Below are 18,441 nucleotides of genomic sequence, written 5' to 3'. Positions count from 1 at the left end.
TCCTGTGGCGGAGGGCGGGGTGGGCCCCGCCGGCCTGAAGGAGCCACCTCAGGAGGCCGCCCGAGCCTCCAGCCTACTCGGGGTCCCGAGTCGTCGCCTCCCGCGGCGCGCAGCCGGCCGCGGGGGTTCAAGCCCGTCGCGCGCCGCCGCGCCCACAAGTACTTCCGGGTGAGCGGGTCGCCGACCCTGAGGCCCCGCCCCTCCGCCTGCGCCGCCCGCCGCTCGGGCTGCGGCTCCTCCCGGGGGCCGGTTCCCGCTGTCTCAGGCGCGGCGCCGCGGGGACACCGCCGTGACTGACCGACCGGCCGTCGGCGCCGGGAGCCGCCGCGTCCTGCCCGGCCCACCTGGCCGGGGACCTGGGACCGAGTCCACCTCCCGCGCCCCTCGCCCTTCGCTCCGGCAGGCCCCCGGCCGGCGAGCCGCGCTCCGGCCCTTCCCGGCGGCGCCCGCAGCCACAGCCCGCGCCCGGACACAGGTAAGGGCCGCTCCTTCCGCCAGCCTTGGCGGGGAGCGGGGCGCCCGCTTCCCGGCCTCTGCAGCTCGCCGAGGTCCGCGCTGCCGCCGACCCCTGCTGGGGGCCAGGCCCCCTCCGGCGGGCCCCGGGGTCGAGGTCGCCCCCTGCCTGCTGCGTCCTCGGGCATCACGCCGGGTCTCGAACGCGCAGCCTCGATCCGCGAGCAGGGACGGCGATACTCCCATTGTGGAAGAGATGAACTTGGGCCGCTGTCTCTGCGCTTTGGGTGCTCAGGGCTCCTTCTCTCTCTCTCCGACGCACCACTCCCTCGGTCTGTCCCCAGCCGGCCACCCGGGGAAAGGTGTCAGGCGGGTGGAGGGCGTAGAGCTTGTAGGGGATTTTTTTTTTTCTTTCCTTCCTCTTTGACCCGAAGTGAATGAAGCACGAGCATAAGAAGCGCTTATTGGGAGTGTCAGGGCTAACGCTTGACTGCTGCCAGGTGTTACCCACACCCAGATTGTTAAGCTATATAGCTCTAGCCGGGCCTGCTTCTCGTGCCCGTGGGCGTGTTGCTGGAAGCCAGAGGACCTAAGGAAACCCATCTCTCTCTCTTTCTTCAGTGGGGAGAGGAAAAAAGTTCAAGTGTTTGCTTTGCTTTTTCCACCGTGGGATATGCAAATATCAGGCTGTGGAGACCTGGCCAGGGAATAATGGGATCCTAAACTTCAACTGCTTGTTGCTCTTTTTCTTTGAGTTTCCATTTAATGACTCAGCACTTCTGCCCTAAAAAGAAAAAGTGTAGTGTAGGTTCATTGATTAAAGGATGAGTGTGAGAATAACAGTGTCCATTACTTTTTCATGGCATCACAAGGGGAGGAGAATGGGGATGCAGTAGTGGAACCAGAGAGATAGAGGGCAGGGTGTGGATGAATCCGTTGTTAATTAGTGTTTAAAATAAGTGTTTCGAGATTAAATGTTTATTTTGGGAATGCATCTGTTTGGAGAGGTGCAATTGTTGGAAAAGGCATAGTGTTGCAGATAAGTGTTAACTTGGCAGGGACTTCAGGTTCGCTGTGGTTTGAAGGTCTTACAGAATTAACTTAGTTTAACCAACTTCATGCTGTGTTCAACACATGTAGAGATGATGAGATGATGACCCAGGATTATACTCATGTAGAATAAGAATTTCAGAAAGTGTGATTCATTGAGGAAGTTAGGTCACTCGCTGTGTGAATGAATCATTGATAGGGTTCTTAAACTTCGAATAGAGGAAAATTTGAGGTTTGTTACTGCCTGTTTAATTAGATACCTTCACTCCTAGGAAGTGTTGCATTGAGGCTTTTGTTAGGTTTGTTGCTGCATAATTATTGTCATGAAGTATGGTAGAGAAACAAATAGTGGACTTTTGTAGAAGCTTTAGGATTTAGAATAGTTAGTTCCTAAGTGGATTGTTGTGACTTTACCCACTCCAGGAAGATAAATGTCTAGAAACAATAAATGTCAGTGAAAAGGACAGCTACCATCATTAAGGTAGGAAAAAGTTCAAAGAATCTGTAGTACAGAGAACAAGCAGTCTTTTGAGGGAAAGACCTTACCCATTTGGGAAAATTTGCCCTTAAAAAGGTGGAATGAGACTTTATACGTGCTCAGTTGTATCCAACTCTTTGTGACTCTTGGTGACTTTAGTCCACCAGACTCCAGATTTCAATCCGTGGAATTCTCCAGACAAGAATACTGGAGTGGGTTGCCATTTCCTCCCCACAGGGGATCTTCTGACCCAGGGATCTCACCTGCCTCTGCTGCACTGGTGGGTGGATTCTTTACCACTGAGACACCTGGGAAGACTATACAGAGCTCCTATTTAAGTTCTGTCATAGAAGAAAGTGTATATTAAAGTAGTGATTCATTATGGGAATGAATTCATTTTAAATTAGAAATAACTTTTTATTACTGGAATGTAACTTGATCATTTTTGGCTTTTAAAGTGTTGCTAAGCAAAATGACTTTGAATCACAAAGTTCTTGATACTCTTAGCCTTGATTTCTTCTTTTTTGGAAATCAACTTATTTTATGTTGATTTATAAAGAACTTTATAGTTAATTATCAGTTATTAAGTAATGGTAAATTTGCCCTGTTGATCTTGCTTAGTAAATTCTTTTAATTCTTGAACTAAATTTTGGCATTTTATTTCATTGGATATCCAATCTTACATTCAGAGTGTTCCCTGATATTGCTTTTGATTTTTGTCCAGCTAATAGTGACTTAAGAGTTTCAGTTTCCAATTGAACAGAGATTCCCTTTTTGGAAAATCCCTTGTGGAAACCACCCGAACTGACAGTCCTGATGGTTAGATTTGTAAGAGAATCCTTAGGATTCTCTTCGGTCAGGATTTAAGCATCTCCACAATGAAGGGAAAAACTGATTCAGAGAATATGTTTGGCAACGTAGATTCTTTTTCTCTCAAAACAAAAACAGATCTTTACTAGAAACGAGAGGGAGCAGTTTCTTGCAAAGCTCTTTGTGAATTGTTTACCCTGCTCCTAGTGTGAAGAGGAACAGAATCGATGATATATAAGGGGAAAAAATCTCCCTGCAGCATGTTGGGAATGTCGATGAGGATCATTTTAGAGGAAACACATTCTGTCCTCACCATAGGCTCACTTTCCATCGTACCTACAAATAGGCCGTTGCATAGACCTTTGCCTTCTCTCTGGAGAATCTGAGTGGAGAGATGGTCTTTACCACTTTATTCAGTTAGAAATACAGTAAAGAGTTTATGACCATCATTCAAAACTCAGCTTTTAAAATTTCAGAAAGAAGGGTTGAGCAAAATTTACCCTGTGAGTAAAATAACTTTGCCCTTTTCTCCACTTTTTCTTTTTAAGATAATAGATAGGATACCATTTGAAATGATTTGTGTTGCACATTGTGCTTTCACTTTAAAAACTTTTTGGCCTTCAATAAATTTAGGCAGACTTAAAAGGAATCCAGCACTGGCCTAAAAACTGGGTTTATTGTATGCTAATGCTTTTTCATTTGTTCTGTTATATCTTTGTTTTGATTGGGGGATGGAGAAGGGATTCTGTTTCTTGTGGAAGCTCTGAGATTTGCTCCATTTGTGTGCTTTTGTTTTGGTCTAGAGATGGGAAGGAGAAGGCAATGGCACCCCACTCCAGTACTGTTGCCTGGAAAATCCCATGGACGGAGGAGCCTGGTAGGCTGCAGTCCGTGGGATTGAGAAGAGTCGGACACGACTAAGCGACTTCACTTTCACTTTTCACTTGCATGCATTGGAGAAGGCAATGGCAACCCACTCCAGTGTTCTTGCCTGGAGAATCCCAGGGACGGGGGAGCCTGGTGGGCTGCCGTCTATGGGGTCGCACAGAGTCGGACACGACTGAAGCAACTTAGCAGCAGCAGCAGAGATGGGAAGAGCAGTAGATAAGAAGAGTACAGGTGATTAAGAAGAGGTGGAGAAACGGCATCCACAGGAGAGTGCTCCCCTCCTGGCTTCAGTAGTTTGTAGAACTTTTTAAAATTGATAAAACAATTTAAAAGAAAATGTCCCATGGTGAAAAGGAAGTTTCCTTTCCACGATAAACTTGTAGGCTTGACTCCCTCCACCACCCAACTCCGTAATCCAAGCAGTGGTTTCCGGTTAATGGTTTCCTGTGTGTCTCTCCAAAATTTCTCTTCCATATATAATCTGCTGTGTTTAGAAAAAAATGCCCTGTCCCTTTCATTCTGACTTTGATGTGTCTTAGAGATAATTCTCTATTAGTACATATGTCCATCTATTTTTCAAGAAAGACTAGCTGACCTGTCTAATGTAGATGAAACAAAACTTGCTCATTTCCCACAGCTTAACATTCCCTGGTCAAGACATTTGGCTTCCACCTGTCAATGCGTGAGATGCAGATTTCCATCCCTGGGTCAGGAAGATCCACTGGAGGAGGACATGGCAACTTACTCCAGTATTCTTGCCTGGGTAGTCCCATGGACAGAGGAGCCTGGTGGGCTAGAGTCTGTGGGGTCATAAAAGAGTCGGACACGACTTAGTGACTAAACTATGACAAGGTTGTTTTTAGATTTCTACTCACACTGCTGTAATGAACAACTCATATAAACGCCTTTGCTGTAGTTTGTAAGTGTGTATATGGAATTTATTTCTGGAAGTGTGACTGCAAGGTTGGGACTTAAATTGTGAAATTTAAAAAATTTATCTCAAGCTTATATTGGATTTATTTTATAATAGAAATTACCTTTCTTAACCTTGTAGGAGAAAAGAGCTGTTAATTACTTTGTATTCTTTCTACTTCTTGCAATTTAAAAATATGCTACAAGTGTATTTTACAAGGTAATTTTAAACACCTTAAGTGACAGCTGGGTGATTTTATTTATATTGGTAAAGGTAGAAGCACTGTACTCTGAAGACTGTGCTGTTATAGACAAACTACTTCGTTTATATTTGGTAATACTAGTTAAATGAGTGCCTTTTGTAGTAGCTTGATTGTTTTAGGATTTTATGACCAATATCAATTAAAAACATATACAGTTTCACTTCTTACCCTGCAGAAGTCTGCTGCCGTATATTAGTCACATGGGAAATAAATGCGCTATTTTTTCGCTTCTTTTACCTTCCACATCCTAATCTATTTATGATAACATAAGCCTCTGTGGGGTTTGAGATCCAAAAATCATTTTACAAACGAGAATGCTATTGATGGATTAATTTCTCAAGGCAGAAGGTAGGTACAGATTTAGTCTTTATTCTGCAAAGTGTTCCTGAGCAGAATAAGGAAGATTTTCATTTTTAATTTCAATGTTACACAGCTCACTCAAGACTAGCAAGAGTTCAAGAATCTTTACTGTTTTAAAATGAGAGACTGGGCAGGGGCGGGGGCGGGTGGGAAGTGCTGAGGAACTAATGTATGAGGACAAAGTTGGAACTTGTGAGTGGCAGTTTCCTTGGCCGGTGCCCAGGGTCTATTTTGAGGCCTTGTCAAAACTCTCCTGTCAGAACCTACCACATAACCACAATCTGTCCTGGCCCCACTGCAAGTCAGGAAGGCCTGCGGTTTAGGAAGATGGCAACAAAAAAGGGAGCTTCTAAAGGACATTTGCCTTCAGAAGATTAAGGCTCCGTTTGGGGGTGAAAATGTGCTTAGCATGCATGTCTAAGATCCAGGTTTTTTAGTTTTCCGTTGTGCGGGATGAGCTTGATTAAGGGAAACTAACGAGGGCAGCACTGCAGAAGAATGTGCACAAGGAAGAGCACAGTATTGATGTCATGTCTGGTTCTGAGTGTTTGGCAAGGATCAGTCTAATGTTCTACACCAGGGGAAAAACATTACTCTTACCCCAATAGGGAGGCTGTGCCCCGAGTTGAAATAGTCCAGTTCAGAGACCTTGTCCCTGGGATCAAAAGGACACTGGGGATGATGGGCTGTTAAAAAGGATTATTGAGTTTATGCAGAGGAAGAAGCTTCTTCCCAAATTCTCATTCTCTTCTTCCCAAAGAACTGTGCAGCCCCATGTATAATATCAGAAAGTTCTCACTCTAAATTTTTGGTTTATTACCAGATGCTGTGTCCCAGCATAGCTGCCTTTCTGTACCCAATGATTTCTCATGAAACCTTGGTGTTTCTGTACTTAGTGAATAAAGTGCTTGGGTTTGAAGTTCTTTAACTGATCTCAGAGCTTCTTAGGCCAGAAAGCTGTTAAAGAGCTTAGTGTGCCACTTTTTTGATCAAGGTTCATGTCACCATTTATCCAAATCCTTGATTAGAGTGGAGGTTGTCTGAAGAATTTGGCATACAGACTTCATTTATAGATGCAAAACCTGCAGACAGTTTCCTTTCTTTTGCTTTAGAGTAGGCTGGCACTCCAGAAAATTGAGTTTTTCCTTTCCCTCAGAAATTTGGATTGTTAGCATTTGATGATGATGATGTATTTAGTATTCACTGTGAGTAGAAAAAATAATCACTATTTTTCTCTCTTCTCTATTCCTATTAGCTGTGATGTTCCTATTATCTTGTTATATCCCTTCCCTGTCCCTGCCTTCCCCTTCTCCGAAAAAAAGAGTGAGCTTAGAGCAGAGCAGAGAAGGATAGCAGAAAAGAGGCTGGGAAAACCTTGAAGTTCAGGGGCTTATCAGGGTGTTTTTATTTTCTCAGAAGTAGATTATTAAAATCCTCCTTTAAAAATCACAGTCATCTTTTCCCATTGTTTTCAGTTTGAACCTTCTATATCTTAGTTTTCCTTCACTAGGAACAGGAATTTTTAAACTGATTTGGATATAAAATTACCCCTTTAGGAAACAAATTTAACTGTTAAGTTGTTTGTTCTGATCACTTTGTTATTCTTTCTACATCTCCCACTTTTCTCAATAGAAACATTTTAACAGCTAGGAGCAGTTAAACTGTGCTGTGTGTAGAGAATTAGGATGTTGAAGTGTTTATTTCTCTGGTAAATGGTTTAATCACTTATAGTAACAAAATTGTATTTATTGCGTTATTTTTTGTATAATCACAACATAATTAGTAAGCATACATGTTGTTGCTAAATGACCCAAAGATTATAGGACTAAAAATAGAAAAAAATGCATTTAAAAACAAATTACTGATTTATCTTTGGCTGCACTGGGTCTTCGTGGCTGCACACTGGCCGTCCCTAGCTGTGGTGTGGGCTTCTCGGCACGGTGGCTTCTCATTGCCAAGCATGGGCTCTAGAGCACAGGCCTCAGTAGCTGTGGCCCGCGGGCTGAATTGCCCCCCAGCATGTGGGATATTCCTAAACAAGGGATCAAACCTGTGTCCCCTGCATTGGCAGGTGGACTTTTGACCAATGGACCACCAGGGACGTCCCAAGAAATCCAATTTAGATTAGATGTGTTTCCCCATGTCCAAGTGGATAGTCAAGGAAATGAGAGGATTCTATCCTGCTGTCTTACTGCACTCATCCTTTGCTCTCTATCCAGAGTGGTTTTTTAATTGTGGTAAATATATGTAACATAACATTTAGCATTTTCAGCTAAATTAAATTTAGCATTTAAAGTGTACAATTAAGCACATTTACGTTGTTGTGCAGCCATCACCACCATCCATCTCCAGAACTTTCTGCTCTTCCCAGAGGGAAACTCTTTACCCATTCAACAATAATCCTCATTGCTCCCCAGCCCCTGATAACCACATTCTACCTTCTGTCCCTATGAATTTGACTGCTCTAGACACCTCATGTGAGTAGACTCATGGAGTATTCGTCTTATAAAATAGCTAGTTTATTTCCTTTAGCATAATGTCTTCAAGGTTCATCCGTGTTGTAGCATGTATGAGGATTTCACTTGATTTCAAGGCTGAATAATATTGTATCATATATAGATATATAACATATTTTGTTTATTCATCTGTTGATGGGCCTTTGGGTTGCTTCCGCCTTTTGGCTCCTGTGAGTAGGCTGCTTTTGAACACAGATGTATATCTGTTTGAGTCCCTGCTTGCTTTTCTTTTGGATGTATACCCGTAAGTGGAATTGCTGGATCATACAATAATCTTGTGATTATGTTTTGAAGACTTGCCATACCATTTTCTGTAGCAACTGCACAGTTTTGTAGTGTACAAAGGTTCTGATATCTCTGCATCTTTGACTCACTTGTGTCAAAGATTCTCCCTCTTTGTTTCCTTCTAAAAATAGTAGCCGTTCTAGTGGGTAAGTGGTACTATCTCATTGTGGTTTTGACTTGCATTTCCGTAATGATTAATGATGTTGAGCATCTTTTCATGTGTTTTTTGATCATTTGTGTATCTTTGGAGAAGCAGTTGTTCAAGTCCTTTGTCCGTCTTTGAATGGGTGGTGGTTGTTGTTGAGTTTCAGGGGTTCTCTATATATTCCACACGCTAATCCCTTATCAGATATATGATTTGCAAATCTTTTCTCCCATTCCATGGGTTGATTTTTTTTACTCTGTTGATAGTGTACTTTAATACACAAAAGTTTTTAGATTTGAAGTCCGCTTCCTCTAACTTTTCCTGTTGTTGCCTGTGATTTTGGTGTCCTCTTCAAAAAATCTTTGCTATAGCAAACGTCAGAAGCCTTTTTGTGTATAGACAGTTTTAGCTCTTATATTTATTTCTTTGACCTACTAACAGGTAATTTTTGTATACAACATACAGTAAGAGTTCAACTTTATTCTTCTGCATATGGATTTCCAGTTTTACCAGCACCAGTTGTTGGAAAGACTGTCCATTCCCCATTAGCTGATCTTGACACCCTTGTTGAAAATCACTTGACCATGTATGCCAGGTTTATTTTTGTGCTATCTGTTAAATCCTATTGGCCTCTGTGTCTGTCTATATGCCCGTAACAAGTTGTTTTGGCTACTGTAGCTTTCTAGTAAGTTTTGAAATCAGAAAGCGTGCTGCCTCCTTTTTCTTCTTTTTCATGATTGTTTTGGCTGTTTGGGGTTCCATGAGATTCCACAGGAGTCTTAATGTTAGGGTGGGTTTTTCCATTTTGCGGAGTCTGTAGTTGGGATTGTAGAGAGTTCACTGAAGCTGTAGGTTTCTCTGGGTGTTCTGACGTTTTAACCGTATAAAGTTTTCCAATCCATGGACATGAGGTAGCTCTCCATATGTTTATGTGTCCTTTCGTTTCTTTTAGCAATGTGATGTGGTTTTCCGTGAGCAGACCTCTCGCCTTCTCAGTTAAGCTTGTTGCTCCTGTTGTGCTCTTTTGCTCTGATTGTAAATGGCCGTTTTTTCTTTCCTTTTTAGTTGTTCACTTGGTTGGTAGTATATAGAAATGCAGCTGATCTTTTGCGTTGATTTTGTATCCCTACAACCTTGCTGAATTCATTCATCCAGTTTTAAAAGCAGTTGCATTTGCTTTCTGTGTTGTATAACAGTGCACAAGTTTAGCAACTTAAAACAACACACATTTATTATCCTACAGTTTCTTTGGGGGCAGGAGTCTGAGTGAAGTTAAAGTGTCTTCTGCTTAGGGTCTCATGAAACTGCAGTCAGCTCATGCAATACAGTTTCATGGCTGGGCTGTATTCTCACCTGAAGACTCAACTGGGGGAAAAAATTGCTTCTAAGCTCACTCAGGTTTTTGTCAGAATTAATTCTCTTGTGAAATTATGACTGAGGCTTCTTGCTTACTAGAAGTTGCTTGGTCATTTGTAGGCTGTCTTCAAGCTCCTAAAGGCTGCTCTCAGCTTTTAGGGGCAACCTGAAGTTCTTGACCCTCGGATGTTCTGACCACTTCATCAAAGCATCACGGAAAGCCCAGGGCGATTCTGCAGGCTAGACAGCCCCATGTAGTGTGATATAATCATGGGAATGATGTCTTGTAACCTTTGTCACTGTCGGTTGATAGAAGCAAGTCATGAGTTCTGCCCATATTCCAAGGGAGGTGTTCCCACAAAGATGTAAACAAGAGTGGGAAGCCACCATAGCATCAGCCATAGCTGATTACAGAATAGCACAGAGTTTATAAACCTGTTTTTGTGTAAAAAAAATATATGCACTTAAGAGTATCTTCAAATGGTGGAAAACTGCTGTTTTTTAATTGTTGTTTTACAGTATTTTTTCCATTATTTGTTCCTACTTCTCCCTGCAACATTCTAGTTTTGCAATTTTAAGTCAATAGCTGTGTCTTCCTTGTAACAAATACTATTTACGACTTAAGCCAAGAATTAATATCATAATTGTTTCCTTTCTTGTTAAACTTTTTTCCCACCCCTCTTCCCCCCTCCCCCGAGATTTAAGGACCTTTTTTCTGGAGGGGGAGGGGTTTTCCAGTCACCTTATTTTCCCCAAATGCTCCAACATATCTACTCTTTCTAATTTAGTAATTTTTGGTTTATTTGTGAAATACCTATAGAGAAATAGAAAACAAAAATACAGTTTCAGGAAGAATAATGAAATAAGCACCTATGGTCTCCCTACCTAGGCCAAGAAGTTGAACATTCAGTATCCTAAAAGTTTCCTGTAAATATTCTTAAATGGCAGCTCTTTCCCCTCCCAGTAATCATAATCCCATTTTACATGGTAATAACTTGTTTGGAACCATTCCCTGCCTTGCTCTGTAATCACATCCCTTCCTCCAAATATGTATTCCTCGTGAATTTGTGACCTAATTTTGAGAAACTGAATGGTTTGATCATCTTTTTGTGTCTATTAGTCAGGTTAGGCTAACCTACTGTAACAAACAACACCGAAGTCTCAGTAGTTTAACACATTAAAGCTTCTTTCTCACTCCCACTGGCAAAGGAGTAGCTGGTTCCACACAGTCACTTGCGGACTCAGACCACTTTCATCTAGTGACTCTGCTTTTCCATGGGACTCAGAGACTTTCACACTTGCACTGAACTCTGCCTCTGGCTGACAGATTCAAGGGCAAAGAGAGGGAGTGTGGTGGGTTCCATGGCAAGTCTGGTGGGCCTGGACTATACATCATTTTTGTCCACATTCCATGAGCCAGAATTCAGTCAAATAGCTGCTCCTAATGCAAGGAAGGTCGTGAAATGTAGCTTGCGTGTGTGCTCAGTTGCCTGGTCGTGTCCAACTCTTAGAGACGCCATGGACTGTAGGCCATCAGGCTCCTCTGTCCATGGAATTCTCCAGGCGAGAATACTGGAGTGGGTTGCCATTTCCTTCTCTAGGGATCTTCCTGACTCAGGGTTTGAAGCCGAGTCTCCTGCATCTCATGCATTGCAAATGTATTCTTCACCACTGTGCAACCTGGGAAGCCCCAGAAATGTAGTATAACTGTGGGCCAAAAAGGGAAATGACTCAGTGAACAGTAGGCCAATTTCTACCTTAGTATAAATACTAAGGCAGTATCTATTTTGAAAAACTGAATGGCAAATATAAACCTAGTTAAGAACAGAAAGGTCCATGTTGCTACTATTAAATAAAGGCTGACAGGAGCAGATAAGCTGAACAGAGTCTTTCTTGAGTCCTTTCTGCTAAGTCCTTGGGAAAGTTTGCTAATAAGTCCTGAGAAACCCTAAGGCTCATCACAGTCAGGGCACCTGGTGGAGCTGAAGTCTTTACAAGGGATTAAGTACCAAGAAGAAATATGTTTGGGGAAGCACACTGTTCTTTCAGGCTCTTCCTGCTCTGTTAGCAGTAGGGAGAAAGCTGATTGCCCAAGAATTGATGCTTTTGAACTGTGGTGCTGGAGAAGACTCTTGAGAGTCCCTTGGACTGCAAGGAGATCCAACCAGTCCATTCTAAAGGAGATCAATCCTGGGTGTTCATTGGAAGGACTGATGCTCAAGCTGAAACTGCAATACTTTGACCACCTCATGCGACAAGTTGACTCACTGGAAAAGACTCTGATGCTGGGAAAGGTTGGTGGTGGAAGGAGAAGGGGACGACAGAGAATGAGATGGCTGGATGGCATCACCGACTCTATGGACATGAGTTTGAGTGAACTCCGGGAGTTGGTGATGGACAAGGAGGCCTGGCGTGCTGTGATTCATGGGGTCGCAAAGAGTTGGACACGACTGAGCGACTGAACTGAACTGAACTGAAAAGTGAAATATATCCACGGTGTTAAATATGGGCTTCCTCCCATCTAGGCAGCTGGGAGTGGAACAGTGGGAACTTACTTCATCAGCATGGGGTCAAGAGAGACTAAATTCAGATTAAAGCCTGGGCCAGCTCAGCTCATATTAAGAAGTCTCAAAGGCTGTGGAGATTTGGGCGATGCTGCCCTCTGTCTCTGGAACCATTGGCTGCTTCAGTCTGTAGCTTTCTTCCTGGGATACACGTCACCCTGGGATGGCTTGATCCCATTCACCTCTTCGGTCTTGGATTTATTTCCTGTACCCTATGTTTCCTCCTTTTTGATTTTCTCTTTTATTAGAGAGGTACCTTTAGTAACTTATTAACATAGGGTATAAAAGATAAATTTTTTGAAAACGTGGGTAGTCTGAACTCTTTTGTAATCAAGTTTGAGAATAGACCCTGAGGGAGAAAATGTCAACCCACTCCAGTATTCTTGCCTGGAAAAATCCCATGGACAGAGGAGCCTGGCAGGCTACAAATCCATGGGTCACAAAAAGTCAGGCATGACTGAGCGACTAACACACACACGTGCATGCGTGAGAACCGAACAGTGTGGCTGGGCTTAAGCCACTTACGGGGGGTTCTGTAATTTTCTTTCAGGAATGTAAAGGCATCTCTCTATTGTCTCCTTGTTGCCAGAATTATTTTTGTTTCCGGAAGACTGAAACCATTCTAATTGTTAATCCTTTATCTGAGACCTGATCTTTTCATCCCTAGAAAGCTTGTAAAATCATTCTTGTTCCCATGTTTGAACTTAACTATAAGAATTCACTATGAAATACCTTGGTGTAGATTTTGTGGGCCTTTTGAATCTGGTGACTCACGGCCTTAACTTCAGGAAAGTTATCACTTTTTAAAATTAATTTGGCTGCACTGGATCTTAGTTGCAGCATGTGGGATCTTAGTTGTGGCATGCAGGCTCTTTGGTTGTGGCATGTGGGACCTAGTTCCCTGACCAGGGATCAGACCCAGGCCCCCTGTGTCGGGAGAGTGGAGTCTTAACCACTGGACCACCAGGGAAGTCCCAGAGAAGTTATTTTATTAATGATTTCTTTTTCTTTGTGTGTGCAAATGTCAGTGTGTGTGTTGGGGGGTTGGAGGTAGTGGATGAGCAGGTTCGGGAGGGTCTGTTCACTTTTATAAAAAGGAGCCCACCAAGTGTTGGTATTGAGTCTTTTATGAGCAGAAGTAATGTGTCGAGTGGCCCTCGTTGCCTGTGTCATTGGATTGGAGTGACACTTGGATCACCGACTCTCACAGCTGTGGTGTCAGCTCTGCTTTCTTCTCTAATGCTTCCCTCATGAACACTGTACTTACATCATATTTTATCTGTTGACTTCTTCCTTTTATGAGCCTAATCAGTACCTTGCCTACCATTTCAGGGAATTATTTTGTCTTTCCAAGACAAGTTTAAGCTACACAAATCTGACCAGCATGGCCCACGAGAAGGGAAATGTTGGCATCTTCCTTTTTGCTATAAAAGTACCTTGTGTCACCACTGTTTTTCCCCCAGTGGGTGAATGCATGGTGGAAGAATCATAGGGATCTAAAGAGAAAACCAGAATTTCAGAGAATTTTGCTCTGATCATAAGAACATGTAGAGTTGAACATTGATGTCTTACCCAAGACTTGGTAATGTTAATGGTTACTTCTATGTTCTAATTTTGACTTATTGATTTGAGTCAGAGTTTTAATTTTATTACATTTTTAAGGTTAATCTAATGGTGTTCATTCTTTTTAAAATTAATAATGTGTTTTTGTTTAGTTAGAATTTCGTTGTGTCCATAAGAGTCTTGGTTGGTGTGAAATCTGTTAGAAAATTATGATTTTACCAGATATAACCAACATAAATTTTTACAGTCCTACTTTGTAGTACTTTGACAGGTCAAATGACTCTTTCCCCTTCGTCAGCATAATACAGTGTCAGAGCTGATTATTTTTTACATGTTTTCATACTGTGAGTTAGCCCCAGAATTGTAGCTATTAGTGGCTTAAATCAGTTTTTGGTAAGGTGATTATGTACAATATACAAAGCTTAAGAAAAAAGAATTTTTTATACACTATTTCCTTTGCCATTTATTATTATATGTACAAAATTTTACATAATTTCAGTCACTTTACATGCCATTTTGTCATCTTTTTGTACCTTGTAAGCATGATATCAAACTTGTCCCTGCCTTTATTTGCTTCCCATGAGTTTTCTAATGCCATAATTTATGGTATTATGTTGATTGGCCTTGACTTAAAGCTATTGTCAGTTTGGGTCATTTTCAGCTTAGTGTTTTGTTTTACTGTAGATTAAAAAGAAATTAAAATGATTGTCTTTATTCATGTAATTTTTTCTTTTGTTACATTATGTTCTAAGTTTTATTTATTTTCTTTTTTACTAATAGAATAATGTGAGTATTGTCGGTAGAATTCACTCCCAATCAGAAGGAGAAACTAAAGTCCAAAGCTAATTCCCCCCCCCCCCCCCCCCGCTTTGGGCCTTAATTCTGATTCCTTCTATTTTATTATCAGTGGCAGATATCTTATTCTTCTATCATATTTTGATTTTTACTTTTTTTCATGAAAGTATTTAAGTTATAATTACACATACTTCAAGAAAGAAAACACACCCTTGTAAGTTCAGTAGGGGATAGGTAGTTCTTTTTAATGTTGCTTCATACCTAGGATTAGATCTGATAGAGTGCCTGAAGAACTGTGGACAGAGGTCCGTGACATTGTACAAGAGGCAGTGATCAAGACCATCCCCAAGAAAAAGCAACGCAAAAGGGCAAAGTGGTTTTCTGAGGAGGCCTTATAAATAGCTGAGAAAAGAAGAGAAGTGAAAGGCAAAGGAGAAAAGGAAAGATATACCCATTTGAATGCAGAGTTCCAAAGAACAGCAAGGAGAGATAAGAAAGCCTTCTTCAGAGATCAGTGCAAAGACATAGAGGAAAATAATAGAATGGGAAAGACTAGAGATCTCTTCAAGAAAATTAGAGTTACCAAAGGAACATTTCATGCAAAGATGGGTACAATAAAGGACAGAAATGGTATGGACCTAACAGAAGCAGAAGATATTAAGAAGAGATGGCAAGAATACACAGAAGATCTATACAAAAAAAGATCTTCATGACCCAGATAACCATGATGGTGTGATCACTCACCTAGAGCCAGACACCCTGGAATGCAGTCAAGTGGGCCTTTGGAAGTGTCACTACGAACAAGGCTAGTGGAGGTGATGGAATTCCAGTTGAGCTATTTCAAATCCTAAAAGATTATGCTGTTGAAAGTACTGCACTCACTATGCCAGCAAATTTGGAAAACTCAGCAGTGGCCACAGGACTGGAAAAGGTCAGTTTTTATTCCAATCCCAAAGAAAGGCAATGCCAAAGAATGTTCAAACTACTGCACAATTGCACTCATCTCACACACTGGCAAAGGAATGCTCAAATTTCTCCAAGCCAGGCTTCAACAATACATGAACTGTGAAATTCCAGATGTTCAAGGTAGATTTAGAAAAGCCAGAGGAACCAGAGATCAAATTGCCAATATCCGTTGGATCATCGAAAAAGCAAGAGAGTTCCAGAAAAACATCTACTTCTGCTCTATTGACTATGCCAAAGCCTTTGACTGTGTGGATCACAATAAACTGTGGAAAATTCTTTAAGAGATGGAAATACTAGACCACCTGACCTGCCTCTTGAGAAATCTGTATGCAGGCCAAGAAGCAAAAGCTAGAATTGGACATGGAACAACAGACTGGTTTCAAATCGGGAAAGAAGTACATCAAGGCTGTATATTGTCACCCTGTTTATTTAACTTATACGCAGAGTACATCATGCGAAATTCCAGGCTGGAGGAAGCACAAGCTGGAATCAAGATTGCTGGCAGAAATATCAATAAATTCAGATATGCAGATGACACTACCCTATGGTAGAAAGTGAAGAACTAAAGAGCCTCTTGATGAAAGAGGAGAGTGAAAAAGTTGGCTTAAAGCTCAACATTCAGAAAACTAAGATCATGGCATCTGGTCCCATCACTTCATGGCAAATAGATAGGGAAAGAGTGAGAGACTTTATTTTCTTTGGTCCAAAATCACTGCAGACGGTGACTGCAGCCATGAAATTAAAAGATGCTTGCGCCTTGGAAGAAAAGCTGTGACCAACCTAGACAGCATAGTAAAAAGAGACATTACTTTGCTAACAAAGGTCCGTCTAGTCAAAGCTATGGTTTTTCCAGTAGTCATGTATAGATGTGAGAGTTGTACTATAAAGAGAGCTGAGCATTGAAGAATTGATGCTTTTGGACTGTGATGTTGGAGAAGACTCTTGAGAGTCACTTGGACTGCAAGGAGATCTAACCAGTCCATCCTAAAGGAAATCAGTCCTGAATATTCATTGGAAGGACTGATGCTGAAGCTGAAAACTCCAATACTTTGGCCACCTGATGTGAAGAACTGACTCCTTGGAAAAGCCCCTAATGCTGGGCAAGATTGAAGGCGGGAGGAGAAGGGGACGACAGAGGATGAGATGGTTGGATGGCATCACTGACTCGATGGACAGGAGTTTGAGTAAGCTCCGGCAGTTGGTGATGGACAGGGAGGCCTGGCGTGCTGCAGTCAGTGGGGTCACAAAGAGTCAGACACGACTGAGCAACTGAACTGAACATATCTAGTTAATTAGAAATAGAGAAAAATGCCTTCCCACAAAGTATGTCGGTCTGGTGTTGGATTAGATTTAGGGTTAGATTTATGTTTGAAAATACACAGCTCCCCGCCCACCTGCCCCCGGCTTGTGGCTCAGCTGAGATTAACTTTAGCCACGGGATTTACTTCTGAGTTTTGGTTTGTTACCTCTTTTGCTATTGTGATTTCAGATTTTTTTTTTTGGTATCAGTTACACCTTATATTTCTGAAACATTTTACAGTTTATAAAAACATACTCAATATATCCGCTTGATATTTAAAATGACCCTTGTGATGGAAAAGAAATTTAAATAGTTCAAGACTTGTTCATTGAAAATCACAAAATATTGGAGAAAGAAATTAAAGATCTATGTAAATGGCAAGACATCCCATGTTCATGTTTTGGATTATTAATATTGTTAAGATGACACTGCTATACAAGTTGATCTTGGACAGTGCAGAATGCAATTTTTGGTACAGAAATAGTCATGCCCATTTTAAAATTTGTATGGCAAGGTAAGGGACCCAGAACAGGCAATACAGTCTTAAAGAGGAACAAAGTTGGAGGGCTCATACGTCCTAATTTTAAAACTTACTCTAAAGCTACAGTAATCAAGACGGTGTAATATTGGCATAAGGATATAGATATTAATGGAATGGAATTGTGGGACCAGAAATAAACCCTTAATTTTATGTTTAGTTGATTTTTCACAAGGGTACCAAGACAGTTCAGGAGGGAAAGAACTTGTCTTTTAAACAAGTGGAAAAAGTAGATATCCACATGCAAAAGAATGAAGTTGGATCCCTGCGTCACACCATATAAAAAACTAACTCAGAATGGATTATGTAAAAGCTAAAGCTATTAAACTCTTAGAAGAAAATGGAGTAAATCTTTGTCACCTTGGGGTGGACGGTGCTTTCTTAACTATGCACCATCAAAGTCTTAACAACAAAAGAAAAAAATAGGTGAATTGACTTCCTCAAAATAAAAACCTTTGTGCTTCAGAGAACACTATTCTCTGAATAGTGAGAAAGGGTATGTACACAGGACTTCCCTGATGTCCAGTGGTTAAGACTCTCACTTCTGCTGCACAGGGCACGAGTTTGATCTCTGGTCAGGGAACTAAGTTTCCACATGCCCTGCAGTGTGGCCAATTAATTAATTATTTGATTTTTTATAAAGAAAGAATGCATAGAAATGGTATAGCTACATTCTCTGAACTCTTTATGATTTTGATTTTCCTGTTGTACTCTTTCTTCCACTTACAAGGCAATGATTAGTATGTACGTAGTGCCTTGCAAATTTTCAGTAGATCTTCATTGAAAAGGGAAAAATTAAAGGTATATGATTTCTTTTATTAAAATTTCCTAATTTCAGAATCTCCTTCATATTATATTAGAAAATTATATTCTTATTTCACACTTCTACATTTTTCCTTTGGGATTTTATCACTTTTGTTTGGGTTTTTTGGTCACCTGAGCTTCTATTTTTAACCCTAGTACTTCTGCTGTTTTCTTGTTTTCTGCTTTACTTCACACTTTTAAGTGGAACCTGTCTTCAATAGTATATAATTTTCTCTCTCCTTCCCATTCAGTCTCTGAACATGCGACCATACATTTCTGAGATACTTAAAGGTATGGGGAAAGGAGTTCATTCAAATTGTACTACTTGAACATGGTTTACTTCTTAGGGCAAACTGAGAATGCAGTTGTTGGTAAGAGTACATCTTCCTGATTTA

The 18,441-nt window shown here is 41.3% G+C and overlaps 1 protein-coding gene across 19 annotated transcripts in view; it reads left to right on the top strand.

Annotated features, from left to right (window-relative positions):
* The first annotated feature begins 227 nt into the window (after positions 1-227).
* LRRFIP2 (LRR binding FLII interacting protein 2) overlaps positions 228-18,441 on the top strand; it is a 114,118-nt gene continuing 95,904 nt past the window's right edge. For 4 of the 19 annotated variants that reach the window (XM_055414673.2, XM_055414669.2, XM_055414672.2 and 1 more), the window contains exon 1: positions 230-475. The gene's annotated coding sequence lies outside the window, so the exon portion shown is untranslated. Of the gene's footprint in view, positions 476-541; positions 786-3,594; positions 3,669-18,441 lie in introns of those variants that run through there. The other 15 variants (XM_088831545.1, XM_055414675.2, XM_088831537.1 and 12 more) reach the window with 14 other exon arrangements.

The sequence above is a fragment of the Moschus berezovskii genome, chromosome 24 (genome assembly GCF_049115385.1).
Source record: "Moschus berezovskii isolate FMDL1 chromosome 24, NW_MosBer_1.0, whole genome shotgun sequence".
NCBI classification, from domain to species: domain Eukaryota; kingdom Metazoa; phylum Chordata; class Mammalia; order Artiodactyla; family Moschidae; genus Moschus; species Moschus berezovskii.
The sequence above is the reverse complement of the archived record's forward strand: the minus strand, read 5'-3'. Positions and strand labels throughout refer to the sequence as shown.